At 45.6% G+C, this 19,558-nt stretch overlaps 1 long non-coding RNA gene across 2 annotated transcripts in view; it reads right to left on the reverse strand.

Moving 5' to 3' along the window:
- The window catches only part of LOC129345290 (uncharacterized), a 46,165-nt gene extending 27,360 nt beyond the window's left edge, over positions 1–18,805 (reverse strand). The window contains exons 1-3 of one of the 2 annotated variants that reach the window (XR_008598493.1): positions 18,605–18,805; positions 15,364–15,423; positions 2,282–2,348 (exon numbers count right to left, since the gene is read on the reverse strand). This is a non-coding gene — a long non-coding RNA (uncharacterized LOC129345290). The remainder of the gene's footprint in view (positions 1–2,281; positions 2,349–15,363; positions 15,424–18,604) is intronic. The other variant, XR_008598492.1, reaches the window with a different exon arrangement.
- Positions 18,806–19,558: the final 753 nt, after the last annotated feature.

Below are 19,558 nucleotides of genomic sequence, written 5' to 3' on the forward strand. Positions count from 1 at the left end.
CTCCAGCCGCCACCTGGAGACTGGCAACCCTAGGTTCAAATCCTTCCTCTATTATAAATTCAGTAGGCAATCTTGTACAATCCTCAACCCGATATGGGGCTAATCATGTTGGCCTACCGTAAAGGATTGCAGGAAATATTACCAAGACAAATGGTATGCGGCTGCTTGAAAGCACTATATAAATATTGTAATAAATACTATGAATTTTCCAGCCCCTTTACTGAACTTCTAACCACCCCAACACACTTATACTTGAAGTACCTAAAAATAAAGAATTGTGCTTTACTTAGTCATAATTTGATTGCTGTAAGGAGACAGAAGTTAACTAAATATGAACAATAGCAGTACTGTCCTAACAGCAGGATTTGAGTCCAGTGGCACCTTCGATATCAAGAACATTTTCAGGGTATGAGCTTTTGACAGTCAGAGCTCCCTTCTTCAGATATTCAAATCCTACAGTTCTACTGCAGACCAACATGGCTACCCACCTAAAACTAGTACCACTGTAAGTACTCATTCCTGGGAGTAAAGCCCACTGAACAGAGTTGAGTAGAGTCCTGAGTAGACCAGGTTAGGATTGCTCTCTATGATAGACTAGGAGATTTACAACACAATCTGATTCCGCACACGTTGGATAATGCACTTGCAATGCACTTTATCAATCGTTTGAGGTGGATTTTTTGTTCCACACACAAAAAATCCGTTCCACATGATCTATAAAGAGGATTGGAAGTGCATTATCCAACGTATGCAGAATCAGCCCTAATCAGAATAATACCCTTTTAAAACCTGTTGAATTCAATAAATTTAGAAGATTGCACTGCTGGCGGTCACATTAAACTAATACTACATTTACGTTTGATGGTAGAGAAGGAACAACATTCTCTTCTAAAAAGGGCTCATTTTATCTAAAACGGGCTCACTCATCCTCCCAAGAGCTGTGATAATGATTGTTCCCATTTCCTAGGTGGAAAACTGAGGTTGCAAAATGGTATTCTATATCCAAGGCCAGCCAAAGAATCCCAGACTGAGCTGATACTGCTGCTCAGACTAGTTTTGTGATCTGGGCCTCATTCTTACACGTTATGCTACGCCACCCCCAAAGAATGCCATCGCAAACTTTGCCTTCCTCTCAAGCACCCACAAACTCTTTCTCCGAATCACGTTAAAAGATCTAAACGACCTTATTGTAGGTGGCAAGTTTAAATGTACCATATTAATAACTTCTTATCCGAGACAAATTAAGTCCTTATGTGTCAAAAGCACTCTGCTCTGGATTACCTACAAGAGAAGTATTTATTGAATAAATGTTGGCTCCAATTTCATTTTAATGTGACTGACAGGAGGCTTCGGCCTTTGCGAATGAGATAGGAAACGCTCAGACCTAAGACTCTCTTGCAACCCTACACCTAACGTGTCTATTTCTATTATGTTCTCTTTAAAAGGGGGATATCAAAAAGGTATGGGTAGTGGGTAGAGATTTTTTTCCCCTTATTCTTATTCTGAAGAGCAAGGATAGAGATAGAAAGGGGGGGAGAGAGAAAGAAAAGATCTGGCTTTCAGCCTAAAGAGAAATCATTGAAACAAATTAATCCTATGCTGTTTAAATTGACATGGTAATCCATCATCAGCAAAGCAAACTCTAAAACCAATCTAGAATCGGCAGTCTTCTTTCATTGCCCCTGAAGGCACAAAGGCAGATAGTAGAAAAGAGAGGGAGGGAGGAAGAAATATCATAAAAGTTAGCAGTGCTGTGAGTAAGGAGAAAGGAGAGGGGCGGACCTTGTTCCTTCTAATTCCAACCATTACTCCCCGCCCCCCCCACCCCCAGTAATTCTCTATAATCTTGAATCATTGCCTTTGGTAATCCTGATTTTTCTCTACTGACTTGTCTTCTGTTACAGATAGCTGAAATCTCAGTGGTTTGATCATCCGATGGGTGAGGTCTTTTGTATACACGCAGCCATGAAAAAGCATATCTCGTAACATTCCATTGCTTTGAGTAGAGATTAAACACACAAAAAATGTAATCTTTCATCAGAAGAGATGCAAAAAAAGCCCTGTTAACATGGGGTGTGGATGTTGCGGGAGGGGGGGGTCTCTTCACACTCAAATGCTGCCATTGAGCAGTAACTGCCAGAGATATCGAGAGGACAGCATTCTGGAGGGCAGAGTGCCCTGGGAATCCCAAGAGCAGGTGGAGTACCACTGGTATGTAACATGCTTGAGGGGGAGGGACGGGGGTAGTGTGGGCCAGTCATCATACTTCAGCATAGCCTACCTTATAGGGTTGGTGTTGGGATAAAAGAAGGAAGAACATGGATACTTCCTCAAGCTCCTTCGAGGTCCTATAAATGTGACAAATGGAATGGGGTGGGGGGAAACAGATATGATACATACAGAGTTGACTAACGTTGGCCTCTTCTTGCTAATAGTAAGTGAAGATGGGCATGAACCGAACTACGGACCAAAATTAAGCACAAACCAGGCCGATTCGTGGTTTGTGAACCACGGTTCATCAGATCCCATTTCTGACGAACCACCACGAACTTTAGGCTGGTTCGCTTGGTTCGTTTATTGGTCCGTGACTGTAGACAGCCTGGTGCCAATCAATCAATTTCCTAGGCAACAGGGGACGGACTTCCTGCAGACCTTCTGCTGACCCGGAAGTGGTGGTTTTCTGACCCTGATGTGGTGTTTTCATGAACCAAACGAACTGGTTCACGAACCAAGGGTAGGTTTGTGGTTCGTGAAATTTGATGAACCACGAACAGCATGGTTTGGGTTTTTTCTGGTTCGTGCCCATCTCTAACAATAAGTCCTGTGGCTTTTTTCTCCTATAGCATTTGAGTTAGATCTGGCACTGCTAAATGCGTATTAAAAACATGAAGCTGCCTTATACTAAATGAGGTCATGCGTCTGTCAGAGCTGCTGTAGCATAGCAGTTGGGTTGTGAATCAGTACTCTGCTGGTTTGAATCCCAGTACTGCCATGAGATCAGCAGGTGGCCTTGGGTAAGCTGCTTCTCTCAGCCCCAGCTCCCCAGCTGTATTGTCAGGATAATAATAACACTGACTTTGTTCACCACTCTGAGTAAGGCACTAAACTGTCTAGATGAGTGATATATAAGCACAGTTATCATTATTGTTATCATTGTCATTGTCATTGCCGTTACTGTTGTTATTGTATACTCTAACTGGTAGTCACTCTCCAGGCTCTCAGCAATATTTTACATCACCTACATCTTGATCCTGTAACTGGAGAAATTAGAGATTGAACCTGGAATCTTCTGCAGAGACTGAGGATTGTATCTCAGGCCTTCTGTGTACAAAGCAGCTGTTCTACCACTGAGTAACAGCCCCTGCCCTAGAGCAAAAAGGGATAAGAGAAAACATTTGCCTGGGGTCCTGGGATAGTTCTGAGCTGTCCTGGTAACAGCTACCTAGTTATGGGACCAAAGCACAGCTACACCTACAACTATGGACTGTAAGAGATGGCACGCATGCAAGATAAAACATCAAAAAATGCAAAGCAACATCAAAGCTCATGGAACCTTTTGATGTCTTGCAAACCTTTTACTTTTCCTGATGAGTGAAAAACTGCAAGCAAATGTTCCTATGTTGTTCAAATCTGGATACCCCAAAAATTGCCTTGCCACTCACCTCTGTGGGCCCCCAGTTGGCCCTACCTGCTTTGGACAGTCGGTGTGGTATAACGGACAGAGTGTCAGGCTAGGAGCCGGAAACTCAGCTTTGAAACCCCGCTCTGCCCTGGAAGCTTGCTGGGCAACCTTGGCCAATTCACTCTCTCTCTCTCTCAGCCTCATGCACCTCACTGAGTTCTTGTCATGAGGATGAAATTGAAGAGAGGAGAACGATACTGTAAGACACTATGGCCGTTTCCACACACATTGAATAATTCACTTTCAATACGCTTTAGTTATCCTTTAGAAGTGGATTTTTTGTTCCACACATGGAAAATCAGTTACAAACGTTCACTAAAGCATATTGAAAGTGGATTATTCAACGTGTGTGGAAACGGCCTTTGAGTCCCCGTTGGGGAGAAAAGCAGGATAAAAATATCTGAATAAATAAATAAATAGCAGACATGACACCAAACTCTCTGCAAAAATGTGGCAGACAGGCTGATGGGGCCAGTTTGAAAGAGACCAAGCCAGGCCTTTATGCTGTGGCTTAAGAGAGCTGTATTACCCAGGACTTTTTCATCAGTATCCAATTCTACAGAAGGACATAGCAGAACATATGTTACTAGAGTCATGCTGTTCAGATAAGCACTGCAGAGTAAGTTTGTTGAATACAAAGACGACTTCTTTGCATCGCATACAGTGCGCGGCAAACATCTGACACCTTGCAACCAACAGCAGAGAGGTCGAAGGGTCCGTAATATGAACCATATTCGACATTCGCCCTACTTTCCTTCAGTCGGGGGTATGGTTTCTTCTTGTTTTATTATTAAGAAAACACAATGTGGGGCGTGGCAGGAAACCACAAGCGCTCTTATTTTTTAAAAAGTTTTGTTGTGCTGCAATTTAGAACTCATTAAACAATAATAATAATAATAATAATAGTAATAATAATAATAATAAAGCAGCTATTTGGCCTCTGGCTACCGAGTATTTCTTTCCAAAGCAACAAAGCATTCAGCCCTCGAACTGGCCAGTTTCCTCCCTTATTTGAAAGACTGAAATTTGGACTTGAAAAATGTCCACACCGGGCCAAATAGACTGATGTTTTCAACTGACAAATTTCAAGAGCTTTCAAAGTTAAATGTGTGGGTTAAATTATGCCACGAAGATTCAGAATGTACACAGCTTGAAGTACCTGCAGCTTTTCAGACATGTGAAACATGCCAAATATAATTTGCCTTTAAATGAAATATAGTGATTGCCTTTCCGTAAAATAAAAATCAAAGGGCACGCTTCATCATCTCAAAAGAGAGTTTCTGCCTTTATATCACATAACTTGATATGAATAATCATAAAACAACAGGTCTGACTGGGGGGTCACCAGAACTGGGTAATCTTTAAGTGAAATAGTTGCAAACACAACATGTCTTGCCAGAATACCTTTAAAAACATTCGATATTGATGTTTAATCCCTGTGGGTGGTGCCTTTTTCAGTAGGAGGCTGAGCAAGAGAACTTCCCAATGGTTTGTACCCTAATTCATAGATAAGCCTCTAGAAATTTGAACTGGAAAACAGTAAAAAACAATGAACTGTTGGCTTTGGCTAAACATAAGAGTTTTTATTGATGGGTTTTTTTCCAGAATATATGTGTATTTGAGTTGGCATATCAGTTTAAACATCAAATCAATCAACTTGTGTGTGTGTGTGATGTGCTGCCAAGTTACTTCCAACTTATGCTGATCCTATGAATTGATGACCTTCAAAACATCCTAACAGCTTTGCTCAAGTCCTGCAAACTGAAGGCCATGTCTTCCTTTATTCAGTGAATCCATCTCATTTGAGGTCTTCTTCTTTTCTTACTGCCCTCAACTTTTCCTAGCATTATTGTCTTTTCCAATCAATTCAACCATTATTTTCTTTTCCAAACAACTTTCCCGTAACATTGAATAGAACTACTATTACACTGCAGGATTCTATCCTTTCACACTACCTTCGCCATTGTCTTTTGACTTTTGAGTAACATACAAATGGTTTCATTGGTCAATCCATTAATTCACACAAAAGGGGATAATTATTAATCAACTCTAGATTCTTTAATTGATCAGCTGTCCACATATTACTTACACACACATACACAAACACATGGAGTGTTTGTAAGATTATATCATAGAAAAAAGATATAAGAACTCCAAAATTTGCAAGAAGCAGCCATATGACCGGTGTTTAAAACTTGTTTTACTGAAAACGTATTTCACTACCAGCTTGTCAGAGATCCACAGATGTCATTTTTCACTGCGTCTGATACTTTGTGGTTTAATGTTACTGAGTTTAGCTTTAACTCTCCATTGCGATACGATCACCATCCAATTTACCTCAGTCAAACAGGCAAGATCATTTGGGGATAAGGGTGATCTATTTATTTCTTTATTTTTAAAAACACAGAATTACTCTCTGATACTCAAGCTAGTATAATTGAAATCTGAGTGGGAGAGCTATCCTATAAAAACTTTTATGGCAGACAGAACTGGATGATTTTTTTAGAACAACTCGTCTTAATTTAGTTGAGGAAATGTCTAAGAGGCACCTAAAATATTTGCAAAGAAATAGCAGAGTTTTGAAGGCAAAATGAACAGGCCATGAGGGTTGGCAAGAGGCTGTATAATTTAAAAAATAGCTATCAACTAAATTTATATGGTGATTTTATCTGTGTTTATCTGCTCGTGGACCAATGCAGGTTTGACCTGCAATCCAAATGCGGACTCTTTGTTTAGCTAAAGCTTTACCTAGGCTTCAAAAAACCCAGTAAAATGCCACTTTGAATTAATCAGGGTTGCTATATGTTAAACATCAGCATGGCAGGTTGGTGCACATAGAAACATCCAAAGCAATTTTACTTTCAACAACATGACAAAAAAAAATCCAAAGTTTTTTCCATGTTGGATTTTAAACTGTGGGGCAACTTCGCTTCTGAAAGCATGTTGTTGGAAGCATTTGAAGTGACTGTAATGATTTAATCCTTGTTATATTCCTGAAAAGATTGTGGATATTGTTTTTTTCTTAATTAGAGGTCACTCTTGTTGGATTCATTGTCATTTCTTTCCAAAGTGGCCTCTCTTTGTGGATTCTTTTCAGGTGACAAATGAACTATTTAAGTATGTAGATGAAAGTATTTGGGGAGAATTGTGTGCATGCGTGCATGTGTGTGTACATGCATGCACACGGACAAGAACCTGGTTGTTTCGAATATGTCTTTTAATGGAATGATACGAAAGAAAAGAATTTATGGGAAGAGTAGAAGAAGAAAATTATTCTAAAAGTCTGACAACAGTTTGACAGTTCCTTCACATTTTTTTTCAGCTCTCTTGTATGTGTGAATCTCGACACCTTCAAAGTATTGAGTAATCTAGCATCTAGAAACCTAGTTGTTCCTGTCAGATGAAAGACCTTTGAAATGTGGAGAGACCCCTACATATATTTAGATATCGAAGCTGGTCATATCCTCCTACAGCTTTATAAAAGGGTTGGGGGTTGATCTATGAACTGCCATTTTATTTCGCCTGACTCATCAATGAATTAATTGATTCCAATAAACAGGGATAAATTACATGCTCTCCAAATAGGTACGGTTTAGTCCCTTGAATAAAGAGATTTTCTCCCTTCTGTGTCAGCTGGGCATTTATTACGGAAGGCCCGGATCCCCCTTAATCTGCTAGATGAAACAAGAGACAGGCTTCAACGGAGTCACACGGACGCCATTAGCACTTCTTCCCCCCTTTTAAGGCTAAAACTAAAACCCACATTTTAAAAAAAAAACTATTTGAGTGACAAAGTCTGTTAATGGCTATTTTCAGTTGATTAAGCCTGCTATCCCTCGCACCCTTATGTGGGAGCAAGGCCCCTGATCCTAACGAGGCTTTCTTCCGAGTAAACACGCGTCCCCTCCTGCTATCGAGTTTTGCTGTACATTCACAAAACAGTTCCTCTCCCATTAGAACTAGACCTTGGGAAGCAAACGGGGAAAGATACCCCATTTCCCCTCCGCAAGCATTCCCCTCTTCCCTCTCCTTAAAAATAGATTTATTCTTGCCCTAGTATTCACACCTCCTCTTTCCCCACCCCCGGTGCCAATGAGTGTCGTTAACCTCGGTTCTGTGCCGGGGCCTTAAGAGTTAATGAAACCTAGCTCCTTGCGACCTTAAGGGTCAAAATCTTCCTATCTTCAATCTAAGGAATTAGGCAAAGAGGTTTTAAGATCATAGGGGGGGAGAGCTATATACCTTACCACCATCCCCCACCGTCCAAACACACACATTTTGCCTTCCACCTAAACATATTGGCCGGATCCATCCAGGGGGACCCATTAAAGAATTAATCCTGGTTTTAAATTTTACCCTGGGGCTTCTCCTCGCCAAAATTCAGCTAGCAGGCAAAGAGAAGCCCCTCTCTTCTCCCCGCGCAAGTGGAAAGGGGGTCCATTATTGAAGGGGGGACCCCAATTTCGCTGGTGGTGGTGCAAATAAATAGGTACTCTCTCTCCCCCTCGAATTTTCGTAGCCAGTTGCAGTGCGGATCGGTCGTTTCTCAAGTCCAAAGTTTATTGGGGGGGGAGTGGGGGGGGTCGTTCTGGGCTGGTGTCCCGCTTTGGGGGAAACTTTGCTACAAACTGCTCTCCCAGTCTGTCTCGCCGCCAGCAAGCAACGGTGGGCGAAGACGCCAAGAATATCGCTGACTTTTAATGTATGCTTTCGAGGCGCAGAGAAGTACCCAAAGATGCTACGCTGAGCTCATGGCGCCTGATCTTCCCCGCTTGGGTTTCTTTCCTCCTAATTTTTTTTAATCTATACTTGAATTTAGGTGTCGAGGTAGGAGCCCCTTCCCTTCTCCCTGTCCTTCGGCCGAAAGGAAGACGCTCCGGAGTGGCCAAGGAGACCCAACTGCCCTCTTCAAACCGCCTGTAGGACCTCCCCGCTCATCCTAACCATCTTATCCATAACTGTCCAAAGGGTAGAGAAGTTGACTTTCAAAGCGCCTCCCGACCACCTGCTTAAGTACCCCAAATCAGTGTTTTAGCCCCCCCCCCATCTATCTAAATCGCTATACTGCCTTGAGATGGAGGAAGGAACCGGGTTAAGTAGGGAGGGGAGAGGCTTTCGAGATGTCCCCTTGCCCCAAATTAACGTGGGGTCCCGGAAAGTTTGGCTGTCGTCGCTAGACCTTAAGGAGCCCATCAGCGTTTCTGGTGTGCATACCGCCCCCCCCCCAAATCTCCCTTCGCTTCCCTCCTTCCACTTGCTTAAAAGCCCCTTTGCAATTCCAAGAACAAGAGAAGGGAATTAAATCCCCAGGTTTGCTTTAGGGAAAGTGTCATCGACAACCGCTGCGGGTCTATAATGGATCTCTGGCTTTGCCTAGGCTGAGTCGAGAATCCCTTTAGATACTGGGGGAATGCGGAGCGGGCAAGGCGCTTGGACTTTCGCTCCGGGTTCTGGCAGAGGAAGGGAGCCGGTTCTCGGCGCAGAGAAACCTCCGTCGGTGGCTTCCACATTCCCCCTGGCCCCCCTCCCCGAAGCTGGGATTACCAAATGTAAGAAATTCACAGCCTCCCTCTCTCCCTCTCTGGCGACACTCCGGGAGTTCCTAATCACTCCGTATCGATTTCGCTAACTCTTTTCATCCCACTGAAGACACATCTTAAAATACTCCTGCCTGCAATGCGCTCTTTGCTTTAGACACACTAATAAAATGATTTCGCCTCGCCCCCTCCCTCTTTCCCCCCCATCTACGCAGTAAAAAAAAAAAATCGTTCGAGTAACCCGGCTATTTGTGTGTGATCGGTAAATATTTAGCTTGGTGATCTCTCCGGCGTCTCCTTTGGATCGATCGATCCAGCCCCGAAGTGAAGAGGAGGAGAGGGCGCCGTTGTCCGAGGAGTAGGGAGACGGCCGGCTACGGCCTTCACTTTACTCTGACCGGGCGGGGGGGGGGGGGGGTCTGTAGGCCGATCCCGGTCAGATCTCCTCGGGAGTAAGCCCCGCGGAACTCCGCCGGATTTACTTCGCGGAAAGATCGACGGAGGCGCAGGAGAAGAGCGCGCCGGAAGCCTGGCCAAAATAAGACGCGGAAAAAAACGGGCAAGAGGCTCTCTCTCGCACAGGCTCTCACAGGTGTACACGTGAACGGTGCTTCCGTCCGTTTTACACGTGACAAGCATTGCCCTCTCCCCTGCTTGACTTTGGACGTGAAATTCTGCCAGCTGTCTGCTCCTGGGTGCTTATGAAATCGCGCCGAGGCTGGGGAGAAACTCGAGTCCCACACCAGGCAGGACCCTCTCCTCCAAGCGAGTCCCTTGACTTCCTCAGCTATCCCCCGTCCCTACGAGCGGGTCCTTTCTATAGTTAACGGGGTTCTCCCCCTCCCCGGTGAAACCTGCGCCAGGTGTTTCGGGAAGCCAGCTGCCGCAAACCACGCGTCTCTTGGAGGGGGGGGGCTCCGTGCGCGATGGCTGGGGTGGGGGCGAGAGGAGCCTGCCCTTCCCAGAAACAAGCAAACAAACACACAAACAAACAAGAAAGAGCCTGCAGCTGGAGACACGAGGGGCTGACACCGCAGTAACCCCCCTCCCAAGGTGACTGGGCCGGCTCGCACCGATTCCTGCCTGCTACAATCCTGGCGTGGATGACTTTCAGCCGGTTCTGCACTCCCAGTAAGGGACAGGAGAGAGCTAGGTATGGGGCGGACCTGGCGTCCCTTTTTCGCCCTTTCTCCGCAGCCAAAAGTTCCCAGTTGCAATGGGCGCTTATTCGCACACTGAGGTCTTGACATCAGACGCGACACTTTCTAGCCCTGGGTGGGGGAAAGAGAGTGGCGCACAACAGGCGCGGGGATGCTCGTGTGCTTATTGCAGCATTATAAATGGCCATCAAGAACACACACGTCTTTATACACATAGGTCTTCCTTCCTTCTTCCTTCCTTCCTTCCTTCTAATTTTCTCTATTTCTCTCTCTCACACACACACTCACATCTGGCCCCGATTCGACATTACTTCTTATAAGGAGATCGACCCCAATCTTCTCCCCCCCCCCACACACACACACTTTTTGAAAAGCGCTGGAGTACCTGCATTTATTACAAGGATGGAACAGGGGGCAAAGGGGGAAGTTCTGTCTTGTACATAAGTGGCAGCTACGGTTTAAGCCAGTCTGTGTACAGAAGTTGTGCACGTTGGCATGAACACCTGGAAGAGTCGTCTCTTCATTCTCAGAAGCACCCCAAAGGTTCGTGTGAACCCAAGCCTGGCGTCTGTATCACCTACCCTAAGTTCCATCTCTCGTGAGAAAGAAAGATCGATATATCTGTCCCGCATCCTGATCTCATGCGTGCTTACTCGGAAGTAAGCGCAATGGCGTTTATTCCCAAAGAAACATACCCAAACTTGCATTCTTAAAATGCATTCACGTTGGCAGGATCGTGCCGGTATGTCTCATCCTTACACACGGGGGCTTATTATTCTTGTCTAGGCCGGTACAGACTGCCATATTCGTCTGTCTCTCTTGTACTGAGAGATTCCCAATTGACAGATGTGCGTCTGGAAGAGCATAAGGAGTTGCACGTGTAAAAACAAACATAAATAAATGTATAGGTGCCTGCAGATCTTTTCTCCAGCCTGCAGTTCTAAAGAAGTTCATTGCCATGCAAATGAGGTCTTTCCCGAGAAAGATGTCGTGTGAACGCGTATCTCTTTGTGTCTTGGGGAAGAACACAGGGTCCCAGACAAAATAGGCGACTCTCTCTCGTCCTCGATGTTCTTAAAAAAGGCCTTTTTAATCTTTTTAATTTTTTTTGGCTCCATCTACAAGCTGAATAAACTGACAGGTGTCTTTGGAATTTGGCTCTGTGGTTTTATGAGGGAGGGGGGTGCGTGTGTGTTTAAATCCAAACCCCTCTCTTCCAGCTAGGTGAAATAGGAATAGGAAAAGCCGGGAAGGGCGGGGGGGGGGGAAATAAGCCATCCTGCTTGGCTGAAGTGATCCGCTGGCGAAAGGACATCTTCCCCATTCTTGAAGGGAAGCTTATCCGTAGAATATTTCTTTATACTAAATTGGCCTGTCTTGACTGCCCCTATCAAACAATTTAATTAGAGGGCTTTCTGCCCAGGGAATGGGGGGGAGGGGGAGGGGGAAGGTGTGTGTGTGTGTGTGTGTGTGTGTGTGTGTGTGTGTGTGTGTGTGTGTGTGTGTGTGAGAGAGAGAGAGAGAGAGAGAGAGAGAGAGAGGAATCTGCCCTGCATTTATTGTATTTAGCAGGAATACAGGCAGAAAATGTAGCACAAGCTTTTGGTTGAAAGAACACCTATGCCTTCATTGAAAGGCGCTGATCCGCAAAGCTAGCGAGGACAAGGAAAATCGATTGCCCGGACCTTCTCCGTCCCTTTCACACCATTCAAACATCCCCCCCCCCTTCTCCTAGCCCTCCCAAGACAAAGCCCCCAGCTCCTTGGAATAACGGCAAGAGGAGAGGAGGAGAATCGAAGTCCCAATCTTCCTTGATATGGCTTGCTTGGAGGTTAATCTTTCGCTTTTTAAAGTGCGAGTATTTGTATGCGGGTATATCCATAATCGGGCAGTGCGTTGTTCTGCGCTGTTTCTGTGCAAGGCAGCCGCTGCGCTCCGAGGAAGAGGCAGCCCGACGCATTCGGTGCCTTTCCAACGGCAAGCTCTTAGGGTTAAAATAGCCCTCACCTCTGACCCCTTCAGAGGAAAGCCTCGGCTATCCTCATAACTTCAGTCAAACTTTGGAAAGCGGGCCGAGGGGAGGGAGGTAAACAGGGGTTGGAGACTGAAACCATTTGTAACTGGTCGAATCCCCCAGCCCTCCCCGCAAATCCACCCTTCCCACTCGAGAGCTTTTCTTTCTCCCAAGAGGGAAAGCAAAGAGGTTGGGTGCACGAGGTATTAACAGTTCTCCATCTTACTGGGTAAAGAGTTTTGCCAAATGTCTCTACTGGATTCCGTTTTTTAAAAAGTGTGGCCAATACAGAGTTGATTTAATTCTCCCCCCCCCCTCCACCCCCAAACTTATCCCTTACAAGGAAAACATGTGAGCGACAGTAAGGAAATTTATATTAATCTTAAGAGAGGTTGTCCCAGTCGTCTACGGTGAGTATCTGGTCTGTATCTGGTCTGAACTCTTCAGGAATATTGATTCCTTGGGGGGGGGGAGGGGGGCACGGGGCTGCAACGTGAAGCCAGACTTCCCCACTTAAAATTCAGTCCATAAGATGCATCTCAGTCTTCTTCGACGTGCCCAAGAATGGGGACTTCGCCAGGCCAAAGGACTCAGGGCTGAGAAGGCCAGGGCCAAGAACTTATCCTCTTTCTCTCGCCTGGCCTGATCAATACGATGTCTTGTTCCCCTCCCCAGATAGCCCTGCCTATGAGAAGTCATTAGACCTGCCTTTCTAGTTTTTCAGCATTCTTCGAGGTGGGCCGAACCCCTTGGTAAATTTCATTAGTCCCTGTAAACATGCAATTAACGTTCCAAAAGTGATGGAGTTAATTCCTTCTTTTAAGGCGAGGAAAGGAAACCTTGCAAAAGACATTTTAGGGGAGGGGGGGGGCGAGTAGGAACCTTTTTTATCACCTGTAACATTTCTTGCCACTACACATTTCCCAGGCTCCTCGAGAGGTTCACTCTATTCCCCCCACCCCAGAGTTATTTTTTTAAAAAAAAATCTTTAAAAATAAATTCTTTAAAAACCCAGAAAAAGCTGACAAAATGGGTTGCCAATGGTAAATTAAAAAAAATAAAGAAAATAATTGATTTCTTTCCATCATATTCTTACTCCAGTCCCAGTTGGCGCAGTATAAGGACCCATTCTGTGGAGGGCAGGAGAAACAGGTTTCCAAGGAAACAAACCATTTAGGGGGTCGACCCCTCGAAATGCCTCCCGCAAAACCCCCGAAATAGTGTTGGAAAAGGGAAGGCAGTTTTGTCATTATTGATCAGGTCTGATTGAAATTAACAGCCACCACTAAACTCATATGAAGGACCAGAAATATGGGGTGGGGGTCACTTTGAAAGTGATTGGGGAGTGTCCTGTAGTGGAGAGGGAAATAAATAAATATGAACAGGGGCAGTTAGAAAAATCTGGACCGTGGCTCAGCTTGTTCTCCTTTGGGCCTTTCTCTCCACGAACAAACTATCCCCCCCTCTCCCAACTGCACCCCATCCTTTGATTCCCCCCTTTTCTTTTACTGTCCGAAAAAAATAGGATTTTTGTCTTATTTCTTTCTGCTTGGATAGTCTCTGTTGTGCGCTTGCATTAATTTGAGGAGCGATCTCCTCCCCCCCCCTTCCCAGTCGGGGAGGGGAGATCGTGTGAGTGTTTCCAAACTCTCCTCTTTCCAGCCCCAAACAAGGTGTAACGAAGCGATCTTCCTTCTAAGGAACGAGAAGACAGGCAGAAAAGAGGCATCTGGTACCTTAACATTTGGGTGGGGGCTCTTTCCTCCCCTCTTTCCTTAAAGGCGAGGCGTGCATTCCTCCACTGTTGTGGAGAAAAACTCCCCCCCCCACCACCCCATTTTAAACTTAGATTGTGCATATATAGGATTTTCTAAAATCACCATTATTTTGGGGGGATCCCCCTCCAAGGCTTAATGCAAATAAGACACATTTCATTCTAGATTGAGAGAGATCTTATCCTCCCCCCTCTCTCTCCTCAACTCCCCCCCCCCACAAGAGGTAACCTCCTCTCCCTCTCTCTCTCTCTCAAATCAGTTTGCACAATCGCTTAGATAAACACCAGGAAAATACGTTTTCATTGCCTAAGGGGGGGTACCTTTAGCCAAAACAAAAAAAAGACAGACAGAAAAAGAAATATTACATGCTCCTTGCCTATCGGCTGCCTAACTAAAGAAGAAGATGCAAGCGATTTGGGATCTTGAGCAAGGCAAATATGCTTTGGGTATGTTTAATGCTCGTTTTTAATTTCTTTCTCTCTCACACACGCCTTCTCTCTCTCTCTCTCTCTCTCTCTCTCTCTCTCTCTCTCTCTCTCTCTCTCTCTCTCTCTCTCTCTCTTCCTTGCGATGCGGTTTGTGATTGTGCGGGTGTCTCTCTCTCTCACTCACTCTTTCTGACTCCCTCTCCCTCATTCTTTATTAAAAGAAAACGACGAAGTCCCGAACGCACTAACTTGGAAGGGAGTCCCTGCAATGAATTTCAGCGAAACTTCACTTCCGAAGTCCTTGCGTTTGCGGATCGGGGGGCGGGTGGGGGCTAAACCCCCTGCTTTCCAAGGTTATGTAGGGTGGGCGAGGGGTGGGGGTGGGGGAAGCCGCCGGGTGGACTTTACATCAACTCAGGATTGGGAGAAAGTGGGTGTTTAAAGCCCGCTAGAGTTGTTCGAACAGCATCGTTTCGCAGTCTGGTTCAATTTTTATTTTTACCATAATATCTTTGAGTCGGAATCAATGGCAAGGTCGATTGGGGTAAAAGCAGGGACTTGGGGCAAGGGGGGATGGCTGGAGCGGGGAAAGGACGGTCTAAAGCAAAGGATACAATGAAACTCCCGGGATTCTTAGCCACGTGCGGGCTTTATTTATTTAATTCATTAATTTTTTTTTGCGGAAACAGCCTGACTTTCGCGTCTGGTGCCCCCCTTATTCCTCCCCCCCCCGAATTTCTGATTGATGGAAAAGTAAGGGTACTCACCATTGCGGGGGGGGGGGGCGATCTGCTGTCAATCCAGCTCCTCGGCGCAAAGTTCTGTCGCTTTTAATTGTGGAAGGGAAAAAATGAATAGTCATCACGCGGGTGCCAGTTTTAAAAATCCGCTTGAAGGAGCCGGGGGGGGGGCACCCTCACGCTTCTTCCTCGGAAGGAAGAGGGGGGAATTCCCCCCCAACCCACCTCGTCTCCCCCCTTCCCCTTAAAAAAAGGGGGGGACACATTTTCCGAAGCTGGCACCAGTGGTTTGCAAAGCCCTGCGCTAAACTGGTCTCCTTAATTGGCAATCCGTACGAATTAATCACATTTAAAAGGTACAGAAGTTTGTCGGCTGGGGGTCTCCCCCTTTCCCTCTCTCCCTCGCCTTGCCTACGTGTGCCCCCACGTCCCTTTCCCTTTAAGAGCTGAGATTCTTTGAAAGTAGAATTGTCGAGGCTGGTGAAAGACTTACGCTAGGGGGCAGACGGATACTGTACTTCTGGCGTCTTCAAGCCGGTTCTCCCCCCCCCCCAGCGCTTCCCCCCTCCCCTCCCCTCCCCTCCCCTCCCCTCCCTCTCTCTCTCTCTCTCTCTCTCCTAGCATATGTTCTAATTTAGCACTGTAAATTTTTCAGAGGGTCCGTCTCTGACAGCCCCTGGTGATTTTCAAAGTACCACAAGCCAGTGGTTAAAAATTACATTGACTTGAAAGTTCAGAGTCGTACAATGAACGGGCGCTTTCTTCCCATTCAGAGCTCTTGGGACGGAGGGGGGAGGGAGAGAAGGGGGAAATAACCCGGGGGTGGGGGGGGGGTGATTCATTGAGTCTCTTCTTCGACCGAACCCGAAGACACCCCACCCCACGGACTTGACTTCACTGGGTCCAAACTTGACTTCAAAGAAAAACGGAGGATTTGAAAGACACCCCCTCCGCCTCCCAATCTCTTTTGGAGAGCAAATCAATCAATAAATAAGCCGTATTTGTGGGTGGGTAGAGGAGGGAATAAGGACCTTTTCATAAGCAATTTTCTCCTTGTTAAAAAATTAAGTTTACAAGATTCTTCTTCCATGATTTCATTTTTTGCTGTTCAGCAGCTAAAATCTCTTTCACCTGCCATTACAAGGCAAGGAGATTTGTTTTCCGGATTTTTTTTTTCCAAAAGGACCTTATTCCCCAAAGTTGCACAATAAACCCCGGTTTAAAAAGCAATAAATAAGGTTCCTTTTTAAATGACAGGTATTGATGAAGTGAGGTGACAATCGTTTTCTCCAAGGGATCTCATACTCTCTCTCCTTTCTCTGTCTCTCGTGTGTGTGTATACACACAGGCACCGTATCCGCTGTTAATATTAAAATGCTTCCCCCCTATACATGCTATTGTTATTAGTTGGAAGATCGGGACATTTCGCATAGTGGCTGGAGGGGGGGGGGATCTGCTTCAGCGTTTATTGCCATAATAGTTGCTTTCTTCTTTAATGGTAATTTAAAAAACTATTAATACACAAACTTAATAATTCTCCCTGGCCTTTTTTTAAGGGTGGGGGGACTGCTGGTTATCAAGGGAGCTGGTCTTTCTTCGGTGGTCTTTGTGTTGGGCGGAAAGGTGTGAACAGGTTCCTTGCTGGAGATTTGTTCCTTAGTGGATCGTCTTTGAATAAGATTTAAAAGGCGAAAAGGGTTGTTTTGCTTACGCTACCTGCTACCAGCATGGCCGAGTCAACCCTCTTCCTATATATCCCGAAAACAATTCAGCCTTCCTCTGAATTGTGTATTAGATGTGCTGTGTTTGGAAGGTGTACTTGTGTGTATGACCATTCTCGGCTTTCCTAGCGGCCGATGGCTTCCTTCCCTTCTCCATCACAGAGGGCATCTTCGACTGTTTACTAGGGGCAAAGTCTTGATCAATAGAACATTCCGCCGATCGCTTTGAAATTGACCATATGAAACAGATAATACGGTTAAGACTTCTCCACAGGGCCGCCATAAGCCCCGCTCAGGTTACAACTTTCCGCTCTTCGGAGCACCTGTGAATTAGCGACAGGCATTTATGTCTACACCAGAAAAAAGGGGGTGTATATGGCAACACGGGGGGGTGGACAGTGTCCAGGTAGTACCGAAGTGTTGATTCGAATAACAAATGCCTTCGAATTTGGACTCTCCGCCTTGCACCGCATCGGCACTATATTTCTAGCTGGTCATTTTCTCATTCTCTCTCTCTCTCTCTCTGCAAACGCATTTCATGAGAACTGCTGTGCTCTGAACAGATCGTCCAGCCGTCTCCCAGAGAGCAAGGAAGATCTTTAAACACCTTTCCCCTCTTTACATGCACTAGGGCGTGAATTGCAAAACTCATTGCAAACTAGAGGATCAAACCGTGCAGCAGGGCTGAAATGTACTACGAAATACTTGCTTGTCTTTTCTTTGAAAGAAAGAAAGAAAGAAAGAAAGAAAGAAAGAAAGAAAGAAAGAAAGAAAGAAAGAAAGAACTCTTTCCCCTCCTTTCTGTTAACATAAAGGAAATATGTATATCTTAAGCGGGGTGAAAGGGCCGGAAAGGACTTCTAGATCTTCCAATTCCAACATACTTAAAGACAGTAAACGTCTACGTGTGTGTATTTCTCCTCTGTATTTGATGAAACCCATCCCCATGTGCTATCGTCGCTCTTCAGAAAGCATCTGGGTTACATGAGTTCCCAGTTGTGAAGGTATACAGACGTCGTGTGTGTGTGTGTGTGTTTGTGTGAGCGAATACTTCCCCAGTTCTGTTTGGATCTCCGTGCGCGAGGTTCTTTGGAATGCTAGAAACTTCAAGTAACAATGAAGCGTATGTATGCTTCTCTTGTCGGGTACTTTATCTTCTGATGTCTCTCCCCCTCTCTCTGTCTCTCTCTGTGTCCCCATACATTGATAGATGTCTATCTAATGTATGTGTCAGACACCCACTCTTCAAAGATTCCTTCAGAGGCTGTGAAAATCTGTATATCTGCATCTCTGACAGGGGACTAAGAGTGAATGGAATGAGAATGGGACTTCTAAATCTAGAAACAGAACTTATTTTAATTTGAGAAACTGAATTTTACGTCTCCCACTTTCTCTCTGTAGCACTTACATACATATCAAGATCCAATGACAGTATGGCTGGGAGATCTCATTGGAGAAGATTAGAGAGGTTTTAAGGGGTGGGGAAATTCTCTCTTTTTTAAAACTAGCTAGTGGTTGCTGAGCCATTAAAAGTTAAACCCACCTACCTGTAGAACTTTAATCCGAACTGGGCACTGTTTACGTCTATCAGTGTCAAAGCAGCAGCCCAGATCTTCCGGTCTAAAGGAGTGGTTTTTGATCCCCTCCTTAAGACCAAACACTCAATTTCTCCCATCCACTGCTTCTCAGCTGTAATAACCTTTCGCCGCCCCGTAAGAAAAGCCATTCTCTCTATCGACCCCTACCCCGCCCCAAATATCCTCCGCATTAGTAGTCCAAAGAGGGCAGGGCTTGCCCCCACTCTGTCCAAAGACGATGGAGCCAAAGGGTCTCCTGGCAAAGAGTTCAGAAACTGCTCTCTCACAAAGACCCGTCCAGCATCCTTGCAAGACCTCTGGCTTCCCGATGCCCGCTATTAGGACTGTATCGCTGCCTGCCCCACCACTCAAATGCAAAACCCAGTTGTTTTTTTCTAAAGAGCGCGATGGCATCCTAGTATTCACGCTAATAAATAATACTAAAACTACTCACAACGACGTATTTTTTAAAAAACACACATCTTACTTTGGGTTGCTCTGAGTTTCAAAGCTGGGTTAAAGAAAGAGGGGGGAGGGAGAAGGGAGGGAAGAAAGGAGAGAGAAGAGGGAGGGATAAGCCACTCGCGTTAGGACCGGGCGGACTCCCCCGGCTCCAGCCATGCCAGCCGTGTACAAGGCTGCACTGCCCAATAAGGGGCGAGGGGAGGTCCGGGAGCTTTTGACCAGTCAAAGGCAGCCTCTTGCCTTATAAGGCGAGCGGTCGCCATGGCAACGTGTGCTAAGTTGCAGCCGTCGTGTCAAAGTTCACTATATAGAGAGCTGGGCGAGCTGAGCGCGGAGAAAGCGTCCGCCACTCTCCCCGGCCCCGCTCCTATAAATCGCATTCACTCCTTTCGCCCCCCCTCCTTAGCATATTTGATCACTGGGATTCTCTGGTCTGCTTTTTTTTCTCTTTTCCCCTTC

Source organism: Eublepharis macularius, chromosome 18, assembly GCF_028583425.1.
Source record: "Eublepharis macularius isolate TG4126 chromosome 18, MPM_Emac_v1.0, whole genome shotgun sequence".
NCBI lineage: Eukaryota > Metazoa > Chordata > Lepidosauria > Squamata > Eublepharidae > Eublepharis > Eublepharis macularius.